The sequence below is a fragment of the Cetorhinus maximus genome, unplaced genomic scaffold (genome assembly GCF_964194155.1).
Source record: "Cetorhinus maximus unplaced genomic scaffold, sCetMax3.hap1.1 HAP1_SCAFFOLD_870, whole genome shotgun sequence".
Taxonomy (NCBI): domain Eukaryota; kingdom Metazoa; phylum Chordata; class Chondrichthyes; order Lamniformes; family Cetorhinidae; genus Cetorhinus; species Cetorhinus maximus.
This window is the reverse complement of record NW_027596812.1, coordinates 26861-50796: the sequence shown is the minus strand read 5'-3', so window position 1 is coordinate 50796 and position 23936 is coordinate 26861. Positions and strand designations below refer to the sequence as shown.

Sequence of the window (23936 nt, the reverse complement as noted above, 5' to 3'; positions counted from 1 at the left end):
CCCCCCTGTGTGTGCTCGGTGTGCAGTGCTCCATTCTGGCGGAAAGATCGAGGAGAGGCAGCAGAAATTGCAGGACAGCCAGGAATAGATGGGGCTGCATTTATTCATTCCCTTCTGTAAACCCTCTGTCGTTTTATGTACAAAACATTAAAAGGTACATGGCGACGATGTACGGAACTGACTTGCTTATGTAATGGGTTTGAAACCCTTTAGAGTTTCCTGATACAGGTGAAACTCCGACATTTTGAACCTGCAATCTACATTTAGTAGTTTACATTTCTCACTGTTCCTGTTTTAAGAATGAGTTACAGAATTGCTTATCTATTAAATGGACTAAAAAACCTTTCAAACGCTTCCCTGTATTTTTCATTTCCGTTCATCTGTCGGCATTCACCAAATTTGCAGTTGGAAATGGAACAAAAACGGAGCCAATTTGGTGACATCCTTGCTTTCTAGATGTTTGTCTCTCCTTAGGCCGCTGTCACTATCGGTGTCTATGTCTGTGTGTGTTTCTCTGCGTGTGTCAATGTGATTCAGTTCCCCGAGGGGGATGAATGCATTTTTACTATCATAAACTTTACTCACTTTCGTTGTGCATCTTCATGGTAAATCGCACAGAGAATAACAGTAGGTTTAAAAGTTGGAAGAGGATCTTAACCTTTCTGGCGCTGTTGGCGTAACTCGTGGTTAAAATAGTGGACTTATCAAACCAGATGCTGTGAGTTCGATCCCTGCTGGTGCCTGTGGATAAAGTTTAGCTGATGGAAGCAGTGGAAATGTAAACTATGGGGAGGAATATCTCGGCTGTGAAGAGATTTAGACACGTCAGGGTAACAAGGTTAGAGCATGGGAGAATACTTTCCAGATGTGCAAAGCTATTAAGAAGGTCTGACAGAAATTGAAAAAATACTGAACCATTTAGGTACAACAAGTAATTAGGAAAACAAAAACAGAATTACCTGGAAAAACTCAGCAGGTCTGGCAGCATCGGCAGAAAGTTAGGAAAGCTAATAGAACGTTATCATTTGCTGTGAGGGGGAATTGAAGTAAGAAGGTTATACTTCAGTTGTACAGGACAGTGACATCAGGAGTACAGTGTAGAGTATTGGTCTCCTTATTTAAGGAAAATGTAAATGCGTTAGAAGCAGTTCAGAGAAGGCTTACTGAACTAATACCAAGAATGGGCGGCTTGTCTTATGAGGAAAGGTGGCAGGCTAGGCCTGCATCCGCTGGAGTTTAGAAGGCTAAGAGGCGACTTGATCGAAATCTTTCAGATCCTGAGGGGTCTTGACAGGGTGGATGTGGAGAGGATCTTTCGTCTTGTGGGAAAATTTAGAACTAGGGGTCACTTTAAAAATAAGGGGTCGCTCATTTAAGACAGAGATGAGAGAAGTTTTTTTCTCAGAGGGTCGTGAGTACTTGTAACTCTCTCCTTCAAAAGGCAGTGGAAGCAGAGTCTTTGAATATTTTTAAGGCAGAGCTAGGTTGATTCTTGATCAACAAGGGGGTGAAAGGTGATCGGGGTAAGCAGCAGGTTTCAATCAGATCAGCCGTGATCTTATTGAATGGCGGAGAAGGCTTGAAGGCCCGAGTGTCCTACTCCTGCTCCGAGTTCATATGTTCACATGTTCTTTGAGTCCAGACTGCTTCCCGGCTCAGTGCGCAAATGCCAAAAAGTCAAGGATGATTGAAATTTTCACTGAGCAACATGTAAACTGACAGTGGATTCACTCGGTGCAATGGTGTGTTCCAGTTCTATATGTGCAATCATAGAATCAATTTCTAATTGTTGTTTTGAACCCAATATTTCTAATGGGCTGGCTGTTATGCACATGTTTGTTCTAATTTATCCCATTTACAAAAATAAATATTCGAAAACTATTTGTGTGGGAGGTTACTGGATAACAGCAGGCCTGGAAATGGAGCAGAGAGAGAGGATCCCTGGAGTGATGTTCAGTCAGTTCAGGAGGATGGTATCAGAGGGAATGGAGTAGGGAGAGAGGATCCCTGGGGTGATCTTCAGTGAGTTCAGCAGGATGGTTTCAGAGTGAATGGAGAAGGGAGAGAGTATCCCTAGGGTGATGTTCAGTGACTTCAGAAGAAAGGCATGAGAGAGAATGGAGCAGGGAGAGAGGATCCCTGGGGTGATGTTCCGTGAATTCAGTTGTTTGTTGTGCCTGGCAGGCCGCAGGGCCTGGGAATTTCCACGATTTGTGCTCCCTGGTGTTCCTAATAAGCCCCAAACTGTGGTAATAATTTGCAGGATTACTGCTCGATAATGTGTTTGTGTCAGATCGGCCCTAGTCTCTAGGAATCTCCCATGGTTTGTGTCAACGGTTCAGTCTGCGGTATTTGTGTATTTTTTGTTATTCATTTATGCGATGTGGGCGTGGCTGTCTGGGCCAGCATTTATTGCCCATCCCTAATTGCATTGAGAAGGTGGATTGTGACGTCTCTGCCTTGTGAGTATTTAATTGGACAAGGTGGAGAGAGTCCAGGCGAATGCTCTGGGCGCATGGGTTCAAATCCCAACATGGCAGCTGCTGGAAACTCTTTTGAGTTACCAACAGTCACAGATTGCAACTCTTTTCGAGTACAATCACAGTTCTTGGTTTCCAGGAGTGGGACATGAACCCACAACCCTCTGATTCAAAGGCGAGGGTGCTATGAACTGAATGTGAATTCAATTATTAAAACCTGGGATTGAAAACTAGCCTCAGTAATGGTGACCATGACAACTGTCACCGATTGTCGTAAAAACCCATCTGCTGCACTAATGTCCTTTAGTGAAGGAAATCTGCTACCCTTACCCAGCCTGGCCAACATGGGATTCCAGGTCTACAGCAACCTGACTGACACTTAACTGCCCTCTGAAATGGCCTTGGAAGCCGGGCTGTTCTGGGCGGCCTTGCCAGCTACACCCACACCTCATGAAAGGGTAAAGAGATAAAAAAAAACTTTTATTCCCTATCTAACCCCTGCTGCACCGACCCTGGGAGTGTTAGATGGGACAGTGTAAAGGAAACTTTCGTCCTCCATATACTGTCCTGTATGGGCCTCTGATGAAGCAGATCCCTGCTGTTTACAATTACCTGACATGTGACTGTGACAGGCCTGAATATGAGTGAAATCACCGAGGTTCCTCTCGCTGTGCAATCATCCTGGCTCTGAAGTTTGCCATAAAAAGGTAGAGATAAAGGTGTATTAACACCAATGGGTCGCTGGATGGCGCAGTGACTCTTTCACTGAAGGACCTTGGGCTCTGAAGAAGAGTCATGAGGACTCGAAACGTAAACTCTTTTTTTTCTCCACAGATGCTGTTGGGCCTGCTGAGTTTTTCCAGCATTTTCTGTTTTTGATTCACATCCCAAACAGGAATGGTTCAAAAAAATCTGGGAAAGGGGAGGAAACAGTGTAATAGGGGAAATGGAGCGGTGTCGATGGGCCTGGGGGAAAGGAGTTCAGCAAAGTCAGTTTGTTTCACATTCATGATTTATTAACAATTTCGGAGAACATTTTACAGAAAAGTTTATTTTAAAGTCAACTGGACTGAATATGATGACTGAGTCACACTGAGAACAGAACACATTCGCTCTGAGCTGCCAACTGTATGTACAGCTGTGACAGAGACCAGAAAGAGAAAACCGGAGCTCAACATAAAGGGAAGGGAATAATTGTGAATGAGGAATGAGGAAAGCTACTTATTTACACATGGAATTCAAACTACTGGGGAATTATAAGTACAATTACAACACAGCCATAATTATCTCGCACATTTCAAACAGAGAAGCGGAAATACCGTCCATGACTGTCTTAGTTACAAATTCGGAAACATGAACTGAAGGTATTTCATTTTTAGATTCACCGAGAGGACATATTTTAAATTCGTAATACAGAGATCTCAATAAACGGCTGAGGAAAATCTACGGTGTCCAAAATTCAACCGGTCACTTGATCTGCAAAAGAGGATAAAATAATGAAGCAGATGTTTAGAATGTGGGACATTTATGTTAGTGTTTTAATCAATGAAACATTGAGAGATTTTTCAAACCGCTTCTGTTAGTTTGAAGTGTGAGTGGATTGAATCTTCTGACCTTCACCAGAGTGACGGCAGTGCTGTAGAAAATGCTCAGGAAGAACAGGATGATGAATGTGGAAGCGGTTGTCCAGATGTTGCCGTTATCATCCTCAGAGTCTTCAATCCAGGTGCGATCTGTGGAATCTGCGAGGATATAACCGAGGAAATATAATTAGGTTGTTTATTAATCTTGGATATCTTTTAAAAAATATACTCTTTACTCTTTCCTAAGTTATTAATGTATTCTCTAATTTAATGTTCAATATATATCTACTGTTAAGCTCGTGAATTTCAGCAACCTATCTCTGTAACTATCTCCACAGCTGTTCTTCCTTTACAATCCTCGTATAGTCCGAGTCGGAAAATATAGAAAATTATCTCCAATATCAGTTTATTTTCGAACAATTTCGTACGATCTATTATTGGAGAATATTATGATGGATATCGAGAGAGATTCACTGAGCAACTTATTTGGAAACTATGAACGTTGCTTTTTAAAATCTCGGATGTGAGTTCCCATCTTGGTTGTCTATTTGTGATGGGAATGTTTGGTGCGTCATTAACTTAAATCAGATTCTCAGTAAGAACATTGTTTCAGTGTGCTTTTCGGATCATTATGTAATAGGGACAATTGCCGGAGAATACATCGGTTAAAAAAGTGCATTTGAATTATACCTTCTACAATAGCCTGGCGTTTGTGTCATGCTTTAGCTTTTATATATGTGTGCATGAGTATATCGTGCCTTGAATCACCCTTTGTTTCTGTGTCCATATGTGTGTATGAGTATTGAGGTGTGTTCATTTGCCAATGAGTGCTGTCTTGTGCATTTCTGTGTCTGCGTCTGCATGTATATTTTGTTTTTTTGCCAATGTGTATGTATGAGTGTGTTATTGTGTGTGTTTATGTATTGATATCTATGTTTATTTATCACTATCTGTGTTAATGTGTGTTTACGCGTTCTTGTCTGCTAATATGTGTTAATGTTTCTTTTTGTGTTCCACGTATGTGTCTGCATATTAATGTCTGTGTCACAGCGTGTGTGTGTGTGTGTGTGTGTGAGAGAGAGAGAGAGTTTTTAATGTGTGCATTTGTGTCTTGATGGATATTTAAAACTATGTATCAATGTGTGTTTATGTTTTCATACGTACTAACGTGTGCTTTTTGTGTTCTCGTGTGTATATGCGTGTTTCATGTTTGTGTCTACATGTGTGCCTGTGAATGTGTTAGTCTGTTCCTCTATGTGTTTGACTGTCTGGGTGTCGTCTACTCATGTGTGTGCATGTGTTCATGTGTATCCATGTACTTGTTTTAATGTATATGATAGTGTGTGCCTTTTTGTCTGTATTTCTGTTATTGTGAATGTGTGATGATGCATATTTGTGTCCATGTATGAGTCTGCTTGTCTGGTTTTATTTGTTTGTGTGTGTGAGATTGTGTATATGTGTGTTAGTGTGTGTATGTGTGTGTGCACGTGTGTATTTGTGTGTGTGTGTGATTGTGTATATATGTGTTCCTGTGCCTGCATTTGTGTGTGTATTTGTGTTTATGTGTGATTGTGTGTGCGTGTGTGTGTGTCTGTCTGTGCGTCTGTGCTTGTGTTTGTGTGTGCGCATATGTGTATTTGTCTATGTGTGTGTGTTTGTGTGTGTGTCTGTGCCTGTGTGTGTGTGTGCCTATGTATGTATGTGTGTGTCTGCCTGTACTGTGTGTGTTTGTGTCTGCGTGTCTGTGCCTATGTGTGTATGTATGTATGTTTGTGTGCGTCCACTTGTGTCCCTTGTGTGCATTTTTACTATTTTTCAGAGTTTCACCAGGTCCCAACGATCGAGTCTGACCCTGATAGTGAAAATTTTGGTGAATATTTTTAATATTCTGTATAAACGTGTTTTCTGTGAGATGCAAGGTGATATCAGGTGAACGAATGCAGACAATCAACCATCTGCCTCATAAAATTCAGGGGCAGAACCGTGAACAACCCAGGGAGGATTTAATAACCAGTTTAGATTCGGATTATGGGAAATCAATCTTAGCATAAGATTAACTGGAACAAGAGTGTGAAAACTTCTTAAAATTATGTTGCATAAATATATATTTTACAACATTTTAAGCATGATGGGACTTTAAAACTTGTGGCCAGTAAGCTAGAAGCCGACTTCTGCTGTTGGTAACTGGGTCCTTACAGTAGATGCCCGTTCCCTTCCAGATTCTCTGCTCGGGGACTGAGAGTCCAGTGAGTTAATAGTTTTGCTCCGTCTGGTTGGCTAAGCAATTTCCCTTTCGGTTCTCTCTGCTGAGAAGGTGGAGACACACCGGGTTAACCAATGGCCTTCCTCGTCTTTCTGTTTAGGAAGTGGAAGTAAAATTGGCTAAAAATTTTCCTTTCAGTTTTCTCTGTTGGGGAAGTGGAGGTACAGTGGGTTAACAATTTCCCTTCCCCACTCTCTGTTGGGGAAGTGGAGGTACAGTGGGTTAACAATTTCCCTTCCCCACTCTCTGTTGGGGAAGTGGAGGTACAGCGGGTTAACAATTTCCCCTCCTCCTCTCTCTGTTGGGGAAGTGGGGGTACAGTGGGTTAACAATTTCCCTTCCACCCCTCTCTGTTGGGGAAGTGGAGGTACAGTGGGTTAACAATTTCCCTTCCCCCTCTCTCTGTTGGGGAAGTGGGGGTACAGTGGGTTAACAATTTCCCTTCCCCCTCGCTCTGTTGGGGAAGTGGGGGTACAGTGGGTTAACAATTTCCCTTCCACCCCTCTCTGTTGGGGAAGTGGAGGTACAGTGGGTTAACAATTTCCCTTCCCCCTCTCTCTGTTGCGGAAGTGGGGGTACAGTGGGTTAACAATTCCCCCCCCCTCTCCCTGTTGGCGAAGTGGGGGTACAGTGGGTTAACAATTTCCCTTCCCCCTCTCTCTGTTGGGGAAGTGGAGGTACAGTGGGTTAACAATTTCCCTTCCCCCTCTCTCTGTTGGGGAAGTGGGGTACAGTGGGTTAACAATTTCCGCTCCCCCTCTCTCTGTTGGGGAAGTGGGGGTACAGTCGGTTAACAATTTCCCCTCCCCCTCTTTCTATTGGGGAAGTGGGGGGGTACAGTGGGTTAACAATTTTCCCCTCTCTCTGATGGGGAATTGTTGAGACATGTTTCTGTGTGACCCTCACTTCAATTCCCAGTGGGTGCGATGCAGCAACTTAAAGCTGGCATCCATTTTAAAGGAATGGACAATAAGAGAAGCAGCAACACCGAGATCTAAATGTGCTGAGTTTGTTTGCCGGAAATAGGAAATTGTTAGATTTCCCCTCAGTGGGAGGAGAGTTGGTGATGTTATTTTGCAGAATCCCGTGATGAATGAGCTTTACTCTGTCTCTAACCCAGGGTGTATCTGAGCTGGGAGCACTGGGTGTACAAGACTTGGTTCTGAGCCCTGGAAATATCCGATTTTAACTAAACAGCTCTAACATTAGCAAAAGTGGAAAACAACATTAATTAAGCGATGGTGCATTTAAATCACAATTGGAGAAAAGGACTTTATTATTTTTTTATTGAAGTTTGAAACGTAACCGAGAGATTCTCATTGACATGAATTAACGGTGTCCATCAGTGCAAGGGAAATATTCACAAAACTCGGTTTACCGCTGGATTTATCAACCGTTCTGTTGATGATCTTCAAGGGGATCGCTTCATGTCCCACCACACAGGAGTAAGAAGCGCCGCTGGCCCACTCCTCCGCTGCAATGGATAACAGGCTGTACATGAAGAAGGAGCTATTGCCGTTCTCCGCCACCACCTCGGTGTTCTGGTAGTTCCCAGGATTCACCGGCTTGTCATTGACGGTCCACTTGACGAAGATCTCTCGGGGGGAGAAACCTCTCACTAAGCAGCTGAGGGAGACGAATCTCTGAGCGGAGACATCTTCTGCCGAGGGCAGGAGGACAGACACGGACGGTTCCCGCAGATTTTTACCTGCAGAAAATGTACAATAAATGTCAATAAACTGGATAATTTCGTAGACAATGAAACCGCTGGTTAGATGTGAGAGAAACGTGTTTTGTGATGAATATTAAGGGGTTTCATTATCCACTTCTTGGAAATATATCACCGATCCTTCACGATAGCTGAATCAAAATCCTGGAACTCCCTCCCTAACAGCACTGTGGGTGTATCTACATCACATGGACTGCAGCGGTTCAAGAAGGCAGCTCAACACCACCTTGTCAAGGGCAATTAGGGGTGGGCAATAAACGCTGGCCCAGCCAGCGACGCCCACACGCCATGAATTAATAAATAAAAATCTTTGGGATCTGTCCGGTTTTCCAGCTCGGGGCAGAGTTGGATACAATCCTTTTCCCTGACAACTTATGGGGTTGGACGAGAAAGTTTCTCAAAGTTTACAGCACAGAAACAGGCCATTCGGCCCAACTGGTCTGTGTTGGTGTTACAGCTTCGCACCAGGCTCCTCCCATCTTGCTTCATCTAAACCCAATGGCACAGCCTTCAGTTCATTGTTCATTCATCTACTTATCAATTTCCCCCTGAAAGTCCACAGGCCCAGAGCGTTTAGTTGGCGAAATTGCTAATCAGAGTAGACCATAAATACACTGAATAGTAAATATTGATTCTTACACTTACACTGGAAATAGACACATTGAACTACTTATTGCTTCAATCTCACCGCTCACCTGGTTCCTTGTGGATGGAACTTCTTAAAGGAGTCGGCAGATCCTGATGGCTCACCACGCAGTAGAACTCAGCCCCACTCAGCCAGGCTTGTGTCGAGATGTTTACGTTGCTGACCACACTGTCGGGATCCTCTCCCGGTTGGACGGCGATCTCTGATTTCAAAGGCTTCTTCTCTTGTGTCCAGGACACGAGGACTCCATAAGGAGCATTAGAAACGATGCAGGTTAAGGTCACTGTCGCCTCCAGTAAGACCTGTTCTATTGGCGGTGGCAGTAGAGTAATTGTGGGATCGTTGCAGTGGGAATCACCTGTGAGACAGAAATGAAAATCAACCAAAGTTTCACATTCAGAATCAGGACAGCAGTATTCAGCCTTCACTCCCTGAAGGAGAATAAATCACCTTGGACATATCAACCTCTAAATATCGTCTTTAATTTTCTTTACACAATGGAAAACCAGCTTGGTCTGTGTAAATTGTTCTCATAATTTAAGTCGTTCAGCCCCGGTAACATTCTCATGAATCTGCGTTGCCCCAGTCCCAATACAAATATACCATTCCTGGGCCCTGGAATGCAGTACTGAAAGCCGTTTTATAAATAGGGTGGATGCACTTTCCAACACTCTAACCCGAAGCTGTTACCAGTGAAGGGTTCCAGACACCTTCTGCCTCTCTAAGTATGATCAGCTGACTCAGGGTAAAGCTAATGTCAAGTCCACCTCACTCACTCTATGACGTCAATGCAGAGACGTGACGTGATAAAATCCTGAATGGTGAACAATCCGAATGCAGCCCTTACATCGGAATTAAACAATAACTACATGATAGTAAATTAGAAGTTGTTCCGTCTACTAACTGCAATAAATTCCTGATTTGATTAACATCGGAGAGCAGAATGATCTATTGCTTCCTCGGTTTGTATTTCTTACCCTCACACTTGGTGGCGTTTCGACTTTGGGTGACCCCTTGGTGAGTGACCTAACAGGTATAGACCGCGTCGCTGAACCATTCCCCAGCGGAGACTTTCAGCCGACTGGTCGCCGAGAAGTTCCCGTTCACATCAAAGGCGGGAGAGGTGACAATTCCTGAATCCATGGGTTGTCCATTGTTCAGCCACTTCACGGTGATTGGATTTGGTCGGAAATCGATGATTGAACAGACGGCGGTTGCAAATTTGTTGGTTGTGATTTCTTCCCGGGAACTCACGGTGAGGAGAATAGTTGGAGGGACGATGTCAGGAGGACCTTCAAGAAACACAGGTTAAACATTTCTGGGAGAAGAAATTGATAACAGACACAATTAATTCCTATATTTTAATAGGTTCTTTTCCGTTAATAGACACTAACCCTAGAATTTGCAGGGATCAAATCTATGCAGAGCACTATAAATGTGTTATAACCAAGGCCCTATACAGGTTAATCACAGCCTTTCTGTTTCTCACTGGTTCCCCAACACTTACATTGCATTTCAATGCTCTTGGCTGAACCGCTGTATTGAACCTCACACTTGATTTTGCTGCATTCCCCCTCTGACTCGGTGATGGTTAACTGGCTGCTCAGGGTGAAGGTTCCCTTCTGGTTTCTCACTGACGGGTAAGTCTTAAATCCAGTGATCGGCTGCCCATCTTTCTTCCAGGTCAGGCTAGTGATTTCTGGGGAGTAGTCCATCGCCAAACAGCCGTAGGTGACGGAGCCGTCGGTGTTGTGTTGCTGACAGGAGGAGACCAGGCTGTAGAGAGTGGGCGCAGACGGTGTCGCTGGGAAAGAATGGCCGATTGAGCAAGTTAGACTCTGTGATTTGTGATCATTAAGTCACCAAACAACTCAAAATTTGACTATAACTATAAACATATCCTAATATATTCCAACTAAAACCCACATCCACATTTGATCATTTATTATTTCCATCATTTGGTGATCCTTATCTGTCGGAACCTCTTTAGAAACCCACACCTCTTTTTCCGCCCCTATCCCATGTCTAAAATAGAACATTTTGATGTCATCTGAATGACGTACCCTTCAGTGGATTAAGATGGAAGAGCAGAGGATTTCCACCATTATTTCGCCACCATTTATTTCTCAATCAACAGCACTTGGTGATAGAGAAATTGTCTCATCATTCATATCATTGCAGTTTGGAAATTGGCTCTGCTCAAATTGGCTGATGCCCCCTCCCTTCTCCACGTCCCCCCAAAACAAAGAATAGCAAAGACCCTTAGAAAGTACCTTTGTAATGGTACCTATATAATGACCATAGAACTCTAAACTGAATACCAGTTACAGTAAGTACGACATTTTCCAATCGTATGTACATGTGAACATGCGGATTAGTAGCGGGAGTAGGCCATTCTGCCTCTCGAGCCTCCTCCACCATTCACTCCGATCATAGCTGATTGATTGTGGCGTTAACTCCATATTCCCGCCTATTCTCCGCTAACCTTTGACTCCCTTGTCAATGAAGAATCTCTCTACCTCTGCCTTGAAATATTAATGACTTCTCCTCCGTCGCACTCTGGTGAAGAGAGTTCCAAACTTTCACTACCCTTTGAGAGAAAAATAAAATCTCCTCATTTCTGCCAGAATGGGAGACCTCTTATTTTCCAACTGTGTTCCCTATCGTTAGTCTCTCCCACAAGTGGAAACATCCTTTCAGCATCCACCCTGTCAATTTTCCCCAGGATTTTATATGTTTCAATAAAATCAGCTCTCATTCTTCTAAACTCCAATAGATACAGGCCCAGCCTACCCAAACTTTCCTCATAAGTTAACCAACAACACCTCCCAGTATCATTTGAATGAATATTCTCTGAACGCTTCTAATGCTTTTATATCCTTTCTTAAAGGAGACTAAATCTGGACACAGTAATTCAGACGAGGTCTCATCGACGCCCTGTTAAACTATAGCAAAACATCTTTACTTTTATATTCTATTCCCCTTGTAATAAATGACAACACTCCCTTTGCCTTCCTCATCACTTGTTGTTCCTGCATTGTAACATTTTGTGATTCATGCACCAAGGGATCCATATCTTTCTGTACCTCAAGTTTCTGCAATATCTCTCCTTTTCAATAATATGCTGCTTTTGTATTCTTCCTGCCAAACTGGACAAGTTTATATTTTCCCACATTATACGGCATCTGTCATTTTTCTGCCTACTCACTTAACCTATCTATATCCCTTTGCTGGGCCTTAATCCCCTCTTCACCACTTACTTTCCTATCTATCTTTGTGTCATCAGCAAATTTCGCAAATTCATTCGGTCCTTTCATTCAAGTCATTGATATAAATTGTAAATAGTTGAGGCCGCAGCATTGATCCCTGTGGCACTCCACTTGTCACAAAACCATGATGGATCTACATAATTGCATTTGGATTTTCTTAGTGACCCGTGATAGGATCCTTAATAATAGATTCCAGCATTTCCGCTCGGACAGATGTTAAACTAACTGGCCTGTCGATTCTTGCTTTCCCGTTACCTCCTTAATTTGATATAAAAGCCTTATTCTCTATTTTCCAATCTGATGAGACCTTTCAACAATCTAGGGGAGTTTGGAAAATTAAAACCAATGCCTCTGCTATTTTAGCAACCACCTCGTTCAGGCCAAGATATTTGGCCAACTTCTCTGCCAATTTCCTTATTTTCCTTTATTGTCCAATCCGTGTCCCGCGGCTGGATTGTGGCCCCCAAAGCCCCTCTATATGGACCCTGGAGCCGTTGTTCAAAATGCTGGTAAGGAGGGTAAGTGGAGTTCAAGATTTCTGGAAGGAGCTGCTCCTCCAATCACAGGCGAGCCTTCTACCCCGTTAGCTGCTGATAGGCCCGCTAGTCAGCCTATCAGCAGTAAAAGTGGGAGACAAACAGGTTGTGTTTGGAGGGGCAGCGACCACCCTCTGGAGAAAGGCACAGGGAGCCAGGGGGAAGCGCACAGAGACATTGTCTCCCTTTTATGCCAGGTACTGAATGCCTTTCCCCGGGAATGGAAAGGATTTCAGGAGGAGGAGAGACAATGAGAGAGAGAGAGAGAGAGAGAGGGAGAGATAGAGAGAGTGGGGCCCAGGGCGTCTGGGGCCTCGGCTCGCAAATGCTATCGCCCGGATCTCCCCGCTATAGCCCGGATCTCAGCCCTTCCACCACCCTCCGCCTCTCTGCACCGTCCCCCCCCGCCTCTATGCCCTTAAACCACTGGCTCTCTGCCTTTCCCCTCCGGTCTCTCTGCCCTTTCCGCCCCGGCATCTCTGCACTTTCTCCCCCCCGCAACTTTGCCCTTTCCCCCTCGCCTCTTTGCCATTTCTCCCCCAGCTCTCCGCACTTATTCCACGGCTCTCTGCCTTTCCCCCCTCAGCCTCTCTTCCCTTTCCACCCCCCGCCTCCCTGTCCATGACCCTCCCGCCTCTCTGTCCTTCCCCCTCCCCGCCCTTTCCCCCTCTGCCCCTCGCCCTTTCCCCTTCTGCCCCTCGCCCTTTCCCCTTCTGCCCCTCGCCCTTTCCCCTTCTGCTCTCCCCCCTCCCGCCTCTCTGTCCTTTCCCCCTCTCGCCTCTCTGCCCTCCCCCTCCCGCCTCTCTGCCCCTTCCCCCTCCCGCCTCTCTGCCGTTTCCCCCTCCAGCCTCTCTGCCCTTTCCCCCTCCCGCCTCTCTGCCCTTTCCCCCTCTCCGCTCCTCCCTCCCGCCTCTCTGCCCTTTCCACCCCCTCCTCTCTGCCTTTTCCCCCTCCCGCCTCTCTAACCTCTCCCCCTCACCGCTCCTCCCTCCCGCCTCTCTGCCCTTCCCCCTCCCGCCTCTCTGCCCTTTCCCCCTCCCGCCTCTCTGCCCTTTCCCCCTCCCGCCTCTCTGCCCTTTCCCCCTCCCGCCTCTCTGCCCTTTCCCCCTCCCGCCTCTCTGCCTTCCTCCCTCCCGCCTCTCTGCCCTTCTCCCTTCTACCTCCCTTCCCTTCTCCCTTCTACCTCCCTTCCCTTCCCCCTCCTGCCTCTCTCCCCTTTCTCCCTCCCGCCTCTCTGCCCTTTCCCCCTCCCGCCTCTCTGCCCTTTCCCCCTCCCGCCTCTCTGCCCTTTCCCCCTCCCGCCTCTCTGCCCTTTCCCCCTCCCGCCTCTCTGCCCTTTCCCCCTCCCGCCTCTCTGCCCTTTCCCCCCAGCTCTCTGCACTTACTCCACGGGTCCCTGCACTTTCGTCAGGCTCTCTGACCTTTCCACCGACGCTCATCACTCCATTCGGCCATGCTCCACTTTCTGACACTGTGAGGATTCAGGCCTCGCTTCCAGGTCTCTCTTCCCTGCAGGTCCCGCCCTCCCACACACCGATTTAGGAAAAGTGATCTAGTAAGTGAGCATGTGCATGATTGACAGTGAGAGTGGCTGAGTGACAGAGTGAGGGTGGGTGGCTGATTGCGTGAGGGTGCGTGGGTGAGTGGAGGAGTGAGTGAGGGTGGGTGGTGAGTGAGCGAGGGTGGGTGTCTGAAGGTGGGTGAGTGAGGATGGATAAGTAAATGAGGGTGGGTGTTTGAATGAGGGTAGATGAGCGGGTGAGTGAGGGTTGGTGGGTCTGTGAGGGTGGGTGTGTGAGTGACGGTGAGTGGGTATGTGAGGGGGGGTGGATGAGTGTGAATGAAGCTGGGTGGATAAGGGTCAGTGAGGGTGAGTGATGGTGGGTGAGTGAGTAATTGATGGTGAGTCAATGAGGGTGTGTGAAGGTGGGTGAGGGTGGATGAATGAGGGTGTGTGAGGGTGGGTGAGTGAGGAGTGCGAGTGAGTAAGGGTGAGGGAGTGAGGGTGAGGGAGTGAGGGTGAGTGAGTGACTGTGGGTGAGCGAGGGTCAGTGAGTGAGGGCCAGTGAGTGAGGGCCAGTGAGTGAGGGTGAAGAAATGATGGTGAGGGAGCGAGGGTGTGTGAGTGAGGGTGAGTGAGTGAGTGAGGTTGAGTGAGTGAGTGTGAGCGAGTGTGAGTGAGTGAGCGATGGTGAGTGAGGGTTAGTGAGTCAGTCTGAGGGAGTGAGGGTGAGTGAGTGAGTGGGTGAGGGTGAGTGATTGTGGGTAGTGAGGGGACCCAGGTGCAGGAGGCTCATCAAGGCGATGTTTCTCCGGATGTTTTTCCGCTCCAGCTCAGCTTTCCGTTGCCTGTTGTCCACAGCCGAGCTGGGGGCTCCTCCATTCGGCTCCACCACCTTCACCTCCTCCTCTTCCTCTCAATCGATCTTGTCCCGATTCTCCATATTGATCAGCTTTCAGTAACACCGGCTGTGTAAAGTCAGGCAGCAGTGTAGATCGCTGGCCAGCTGCTTTAACACCCATGCCTTTCTTTGAGAAACCCGTGTCAGTGCGAGAATAGGCAGACTGAGGGGGCTGGAGGAGACGGTTACAGCAAAACCAGGATGGGCTGTGCAGGCTTCTTGCACCATGTGTGCACCAGTATTGGGGATCCAGGCGGCTGTGGTCCGCCACATCTCCCTTTTTTTTGTTTCTATATGTTTGGTTCAACACTTGGAAATTCTCCACATATACAGTGATGTCACCTGTGTAATTTCATTTTACACAACAGGTCCTCAGAAATGGAGCAATGAACATGCATGCAGCTTAACGGATTTTCATTCTGCAATTAGTATTTTCAGCCCACTTCTGTGTGTGATAATGTGTGTGTGTGTGTGAGAGAGAAAGAGAGAGAGAGAGTGCATGCAAGTGTATGTGTGTTTTTGAGAGAGAGAGAGACAGAGACAGAGAGAGACGGAGTGTGTGTGTGTGTGTGAGATAGGGAGTTTAATTGTGAGTGTGTGTGAAATGGAGAATGTGTGGGAGAGAAAGACTGCGTGTGCTTGTGAGTGTGGGAGAGAGAGAGAGAGAAAGAGAGAGTGTGTGAGAGAGGGGGAGAGTGTGTTTTTCTGTGCGTGTCATAGGGAGTATAAGTGTGAGAGTGTCTGAGATAGAGAAATGTGTGTGAGAGAGAGTATGTGTGTGTGAGAGAGAGCTGCTGTGTGTGTGTGTGTGAGAGAGCGACTGTGTGCGTGTGAGAGTTAGAGAGAGAGAGAGAGAGAGAGAAAGAAAGAGAGTGTGTAGGGGTGTGAGTGATTGGTAGTATAAATGTGTGAGAGAAAGTGTGTGAGAGAGCGAACGTGTGTGTGTGTGGGAGAGAAAGAGCGTGTGAAAGACAGAGCCAGTGTTTGTGTCAGAGAGAGAGAGAATAAGAGAGAGTGCATGTGTGAGTGAACAAGTGTGTGTGAGAGGGAATGTGTTTGTGTTTCTGTGTGTGTGACAGAGAGAATGGAGAGTGTGTGCATGTGTGAGAGTGTGTATGTGTGTGGGAGAGAGGGTGCATGTATGTGAGAGAGAGAGAGTGGTTGTGCGTAAAAGAGAGGGAGTGTGCGTGTGTGTGAGAGAGAGTGCATGTGTGAGAAAGAAAGAGTGCATGTGTGTGTGAGAGAGATAGTGTGCACGTGTGTGAGAGTGTGTATAGTTGAGAGAATATGTGTATGAGAGAATGTGAGTGTCTGTGTGACAGTGTGTGTGAAGGAGAGAGGCAATGTGTGAGAGACAGAGTGTGTGCATGTTAAAGAGAATTTGAGTGTGAGAGGGAGAATGTGAGTGTGTGTGTGTGTGACAAAGAGAGCATGCGTGACAGAGAGAGTGAGCGAGTGAGGGTGTGTGGTTAAGAGACTGAGTGTGTCGAGGTAGATCAGCCATGATCTTACTGAATGGAGGGCAGGATCGAAGGGCCGATATCCTCTCATTCTCTCATTTCTGTCATTCATGCCCTGCAGACGGCAGTCCAATGACTCAGTTTTTGATGGCGGCTCCTTTTCCCCAAATCCCCCGCGGCTGGTTGTTTGGAGCGGGAGTCTGGTCATTGTCCATTTCAATCGTTTAAATAACTCGAAGCTTCTGATCAGATCAGAACAGGCGCTGCTCTCTGGAGCCTCACTGTCACTCCCTGATTCTGTTTGTTCTGAAATTGTGCTCAAGTTCAGCTCACTCACGTTCAATGATTTTCTGATACTCAAAATGCTGAAACATAATTAATTGATTAAAATTTATACATGTTCTCTCCAGAAATATTGTTAAAAACAATTAACGTTCGTCATTTCAACCGAGCAATGGAACAATTTGTTTTCACAGATCTGGTTCAAGAACTCACAGCCAGTTAGTTCGATGCTGATTCAGTTTGTTTGACCTCTGCAGGGAGAAGACTCTCAGGTCAGTAACAGGACAAGTTAAGATATGGATTAAAGCCCCCACTCCTCCCCCAGTACACTCCTGTCATCAGCTGCAAGGGTGGGATTCAACAGAAAGCCAACTCTCCACTCAACTGTCAAACACACCGGGTCAGGTACAGCACTGGTTTGATATAAAATAAAACTCCCTCTACATTGTCCCATCAAATATGCCCAGGAGAGGGTTCAATCTGGTTTTGATATAAATGCGGTGGCTGCAGGAGGTGGTCAGAGGCTGGGAATTCTGTGGCGAGTAATTCAACTCGTATCGCCCAAAGACAACTCACCATAAACAAGGCACAAGTCAGGACTGGGATTGAATAGATTTCACTTGCCTCAATGTGTGAAACTTCAAAAAACCCCAAGAAACTCGATACTATCCGGGACAAAGCAGCCCACAGAATTGGTACACCATCCACTACCTGAAACATTTACACCCTTCCCCACAGACGCACAGTGACAGCAGTGTTTACCATATACAGGATGCACTGCAGCAACTCGCTAAGGCTCCTTCAGCAGCACCTTCAAAACCCGCAACCTTTCCTAACTAGAAGGACAAGGGCAGCAGTATGCTTGTACCGCCAGCTGTACGTTCCCCTCCAAGGCACCCATCATCCTGACTTGGAACTGTATCGCCGTTCCTTCACTGTGAATACGTCAAAATCCTGGAACTCCCGACCTAACAGCACTGTGAGTGAACCTGCAGCTATTCAAGGAGGCGGCATTTCAACACTTCCTCAAGGGGTAATTAGGGATGGACAACAAATGCTGGCCTTGCCAGCGACCCCAACATCCTATGACAGGATTAAAAATAAGATAGAGGTTAATTTGTTCCTCCACACTGTCCAACCAAATCGGCCAAGGACTGCTACAGCACGGATTAAAATTGAATAAAGCTCTCTCTGCATTGCCTAACTGAACACTCCCAAGACAGGTACTTCACTGACTTAAAGTCGACCGAATCTCCTTCGACAGTCTGTCTGTCGTTTCTGAATTGTCCTTTCTGACTGTCACAATGGGTTGGGTATCTCATTTCTGAGGCGCCTGGGCAGAAAGTCAAACTTACACGTTTCTCACAGATACAAGTTTTTTGAAGAAATAAATCAAATTGCACTTCCTGAAATACAGGAGAGCGAACCAGAAGATTTACAACCAGTCAGGAAGATTCCTGGTCCCAGCACAGTGACCACGCGCACAGAAACAGAACAGACACAAATGGTGCAACAAACGAGTTCCCAGCAGATAGATCTGTTCAATCTGTGCATTTCATTCAAGCTGTTTCATTCTAATTCTTCAATGGTCAATTTACTACAATTATTCTATAACCTTTTTGAAATTAAGCTGATTTTTATTTCAAAACTCCCTTTGAACTCCATCTAATTCTCCCTGTCTGTCTCAAATCTCCAAACAATGCAAGATTTAAGTTACCCTGAAAATGAACACATCAAATATTACAGATTCAGGGTAATTTGGTGTCTGTAACAGAGACTCAATGACAGGGTAAGAATTAAACAAATCAGGAAACATTCACATTGAAAGCCGATTACCCACTGATTTGATTTGATTTTAGGGATAAACAGAACCAATAAAATCATCGAGGCGAAACACCTTATCGAGCTGAGCACAGCTGAGTAAGAAAAGTATTCTTTTCTAAATTCATTTTGGATACAAGTAAAAATTCTCTCCACTCAGAGATTTTGCATTCACTATAATGACCAGGAAACTACTCAATTGTTGGAGTTCATTTATGTTGAATTAATTATCCCTAATATTTTATTATAAGTTAATTATGTTGTTATTTTCAATTCATTTTCTTGTTAGCTGATTTCTACTCTATAATATTAAATAAATGGTTTTCAATAATTGAAAACTTGTTTCTCCTGGTACTTTGTGAAATAATTGGGGTTTATTTAAATCAACCTGACACTGACAACAATGTTAAACAATAAACTTCAAATTACTGACACTGACAACAATGTTAAACAATAAACTTCAAATTACGAGATGGAAACATTCAGACAAGTGTATCAATTTTACTTAAATCTAATCACTATTTACCATTTTACTTTTACTGCTCTGTTTTAACGTACAAAATTGTAAACTGTGCGTGTTTCTGAACGCATTGAGAAATCATAAATTCCATCTACTCTCATCGAGTAATTCACACGATGAATTTATGAGTGGAATATTTTAAATATTTTCAAATCTGGCGGGGTCACACCGCATTAACTGTCGATGAGCTGTAACATCATCTGTTTGCTAAAGCAAACTTGTCTTAACTCGAAAGTATATGTCAAAAAATGCTCCTGGCAGTTACTTATTATCAATAGAAGTGCTTCCTAGATAACAATCCCTATAATTTAATTATTAAATATATTGTTCATTGAAAGAAGATCCAAATTGATCAGTATAAAACTTGATGAGAACAATTCATTCAGATCACCTGCGACAATGAAATATAACCAGCAAATTGATTCGAGATTTTGTTCTTCAATTTAATATTTAATAAGAATTAAACTTGAAGCTCAGATATAATCCGTTCTTCTCCTACAATTCTATCCTGTGTACAGCAGAGCTATGGGAGACAGGATGTCGTTATTAAGTTCAAAACTAATATTAATGTTTGCAATTAAATTAATCTGTTCGAATTTCAAACTCTTACTTGTCAATCTCTAATCACATGCAGTTTGAACCTTCCGACAGTTCCAAAAACATATAAGAACAATTCCTTTACTGCCAGCAAATTCCACCCCCCCGAAAACTGCTTAAGACTAGATTAGTGACAATTATCTCGCTATCCAAATCCCAATGACATTGGAGGAATAATATGGTTAGGGCTGCACAGAAAGAATGTAATAACCGGATAGACATATTGCCAAACTGCAATGTCAAACTCCTCTTTAAGTCAATGCAAAGGTTATCAGGGATATAAAAAAGTAATTCAAAATCTCTTGTGAATCTGAACAATTCTGTAAATCAGTATGTTCTTCTTGAAATTTTTACATGCATAATCACAAAATGTTTCCAGCCTAAAAACTTTCCCGATCATGTTAATAGTGCGCAGTGCACAGCAGAATTGTGAAAGGCAATTAATGATCAATTATGTTAACATGAAATCTGTTCAGTCAATATGGAAAAATATTACCACATTATAATTGTTTGAATTATATTAATGTAACTCTACAATTTGAAAACTTGTTAATTATTTAGTTTCTGATTGCAGTAACGAATTGTGTTCTGAATGAGCGCCGTAATCCATGGTTTAGTTTAATCTGCAGTTATCACTTAAAATAAAAAACAAAATGTTCTAACACATCTTTAAATGTTTTTGCCATTTCTGAAGCCTGCCCGTTTTTTCCTACAATCGCGCTTCAAGTACATGCAAACGCGTAGACTGTTTCCATTCAATCACAAAACTTGTAACCGCTCAATGTCACCGAGTTTGAACAATGCAGAAATAATGCAGAACCGCCAAACCGTTTCACAAATTCTACGAATTCAAAGTCACCCAGACACACACTCTCCTCAGGAGAAAAAGACCTAATAACATCACTGAGGGGCTGAAACTTGTTTCATGGAGAAGCAGCTCAATTCTACAAATACTTCCAACAGAATCCAATGTAACATTGTAAGAAAATCTCAATGTCGAATCCAGACAACCCGCTCGTCACCAGATGAATGAATAATTAAACTAAACAGAAAAATGGAATAATGTCAACAGCATTGTGAGTAGGCGGAACATGTTCAATAAATTAACATTGAAACTTAAGCATATTTTGTTAATATTGGGTTTGATTTCAAACATATTTAAACCCTTGTGCAGTAGATGGTAAAACCCGCAGCCATTAGATGTCACCGAGATTAAACATTGCAGAAACGTCAAACTGTTTGAACAGACGTTGAGCATTTCAAGTAGCCCGGCCATACAGTAACCTCAGCAGATAAACTCAAAATCTCAACCACCAGGGACTGAATCCCTCAGCAGCACTTGTTTTGTCGAGAAACAGCCAAATTATAGAAAACCTTTTTCAGCAGAATCATATGAAACATTAGTGAAAAATCTCAATACAGAATCCACCAAACCCACATTTCAGTGAACGAATGAATTATAAAAATAGACAAAAATATAAAACAATTATTAAATAAGTGCATGGTTCTTACCTGCAGTCACCGTCACCATGGTCCCTTGTCCCCAGTAGTCCATAGCGTCACAGTATTACATTCCCTGGGCTGTTCCATACAATAACTGTCCCTGCACGAAAAAATCAGAAATCCACCATTATTTTAAATATTCATAATTCAAAGGCAAAATAAGATCACGATGAATCTTCACGAAATTATATTTGCGTTGTAGATATCTTTAGCTATTCATCAATGGCCCTCATGTTTTACATTTCACAGAGTCACACATGAACATGTTATTGAAATCACCAACTGATGAATGGATAATTATCACAGCTTTTCCATCTTAAATCATGTTTTTTTGGGCAGTGCTGGACATAAAAAAAAGACTTCAATGTAAATATAGTTGGTTGTAAAAGCGAGCACTGACCCAGGCAGACACAATTAATGCTGAGGGGGTTTTGTATTGACAGTAACTGCTGTGCCATCCAGTATATCACAGTGAGACACACCATGTCAAATACTGCGGCAGACTGTTCACTAAAAATACAGAGATTTAATCTCACTGCCCTTTCCAAAAACATGATTCCGATTCGCTTTAGAGTGAATCAGTGAGATATTTCAGCTGGTGCTGGTCATATTTATAAATATGAATTAAATACTTTTATAACCTGTTTGCAGATTTAGCGTGTCCGTCAGCACGAACAAAATAGAAGACTTTTATATCTTATTACAAACCAATGTTACATCTATCCATTATTTTATTTACATCTCATTTTCTTTGACGTTCCTGCTGTGTTAGTGATCACCAATTTGAACAAACTCCTTCTCTGAGGTTTTTGTATGAGGATGTCGCTGTGGACAGCACTGTGACCCACTGCCGTAGTATCACAGTGAAATACACCCGCACAAAAACTGCACCCAATCTCTGTTCAGTGCTGCCTCTCAATGTTCATTTCAAATAGACGTTTACTACTGATACAGTTTAATCTTTATGCATCAATTTACAAAACTCAACGAATAGAGACCCCTCCAAGTATCAGACATGTTAAAGTGTGCATGATATCCAAGTCTGTAATTGCGGAAACTGTTAACAGTAAATATAAACACAGCCAAAAGCACTGCCCATTATATCCATTGGGTTGTAAGGTTTCACTGTTAAATGTACTGTTTTACGTTTGTCGGAAGCGGATTGTTGTCTGGTTCTGATGATTACAGTTAATATTACATTTAAAGCAAGTACTGACCGTCAGATTACGATGGAAGTTGTTGAGTCCCTCTCGATCTGTTCTTGTTCGGGTGCAGCCCTGGTTCCTCTCGCTGTGACTCTCTTGCACAGTAATAGATGGCGGTGTCTTCAGTCTTCAGGCTCGTCATGTCCAAGGAGAAGATGTTCCTTGAAGTGTCTTTGGACGCAGTAAATCGATTCTTAATTCCTGGGGCGTAGCCGTTGTTTGATGAACTATAGTAGTGAACCAGCCACTCCAGCCCATGCCCGGGAACCTGTCGGACCCAGTACATCCTGTAGCTGCCAAGATCGAAGCCGCTGGTTTTACAGGTCAGTCTCAGGGAGCCTCCGGGACGCCCCGTCTCTGCCTCTGGCTGAGTCAACACAACCTCCGACTGGACACCTGTAAAAATATATCAAAAACCCCGAGGGTTAATCCTGGTGAAATGATTCCTGACTCTGTAATATTCCAAAGAGAGGTTAACACTGAGACAGTAACAGTGAGAGACTTGGACAATAAAAACTACTCACGGGATAAGAAAGTCAGCAACAAACTGAGAGAAATCGCCGACCTCATCCTTCTGGCCACTTGGGGAAAATGGTTCTGTCCAGAACTCAGTGAACAAACCAGCTCCCGGACTGTTGGATTCCGGCCCCAGTGAGCGGCATTTAAATACCCGGCAGAAGGGGGCGGGTTTCCAGGCGCCGCCTGTTGATTCCCTGGTGGAGGCGGCGACTGGATCCACGCCCCACCATCCACATCCCCAACAGAATGGACTCAGATATTTACAATGGGTTATTGTTAAAAGTGGACATTTTATCTGTGACGGGATATTTGACTGAATAAATTCATTGTAATGTCTCCATTGGTTCTAATGGTGAAATTGCAGTTGAGGATCAGTTTATCAAAATAACTAATTCAATTGTAAATTAAGTCCCTTTATTTCTACACTACTTCACAAGGGGTTGAGCCTAAAAAAAAATATATTATCAGGGAATAAAGGGACTGTCAGTCTGTTTTGCAGCAACTCCGGGTCTCTATCTCATTGCAGCAATAAAGTATCATCAGTCAAAGGAATTATTATTGATTTGTGTAACTCAAGGCGGGGGATGAACTATTCACAGTGTGGGTGGCTTTCGCTGTACAATTTGGGTCTGGAGATAAGCAGAATCTCCTCACATTATACAATGTCTCCCCTTGCATTTCTCGAATAACCCTTGGGCAACCCTGTGAAAATTAGTGTAAAAGAAGCCCGCCTGCCTGATAGTTAAACAGTAAGTTTACAGAGAAACATAAAATTTACAACTATTGACAGAGAAGTTAATGAATCAGAACGGACGCGGAGATCAGCAAAGTTATCCTTCAGCATCCAAATCATTGCAGCTAATTTGATTGGCTACTGGCTGTCTACCATTCACTGGTATTGGGAATACAGGATATCAGGACTTTGCGGCATATGACATAATATCATAGGAATGAATGTTTTATCTTCCACAGAAGCGGGTCATGAACTGATCATTTCTCCACTCATTGGCAGCTATGAGAGGGACTGTTCAGTAATCGAAATTAGCACAAATTAAACTGTACAGTACACGGTGCTAATCAGGTATTAGAGATCCCTCAGGTTAAATGAGGTGCACAACTCG

The 23936-nt window shown here is 44.1% G+C and overlaps 1 pseudogene across 1 annotated transcript; it reads right to left on the bottom strand.

Moving 5' to 3' along the window:
• Positions 1–3773: 3773 nt before the first annotated feature.
• On the bottom strand, positions 3774–22928 carry LOC144674965 (Ig heavy chain C region, membrane-bound form-like; annotated as a pseudogene). Its single transcript, XR_013574709.1, has 10 exons — positions 22821–22928; positions 22389–22692; positions 21928–21938; positions 21101–21169; positions 10209–10505; positions 9679–9993; positions 8751–9059; positions 7705–8034; positions 4095–4222; positions 3774–3956 (listed from the first exon to the last, which is right to left on the bottom strand). The product of XR_013574709.1 is annotated as an Ig heavy chain C region, membrane-bound form-like (transcript).
• Between the last annotated feature and the right edge of the window lie 1008 nt (positions 22929–23936).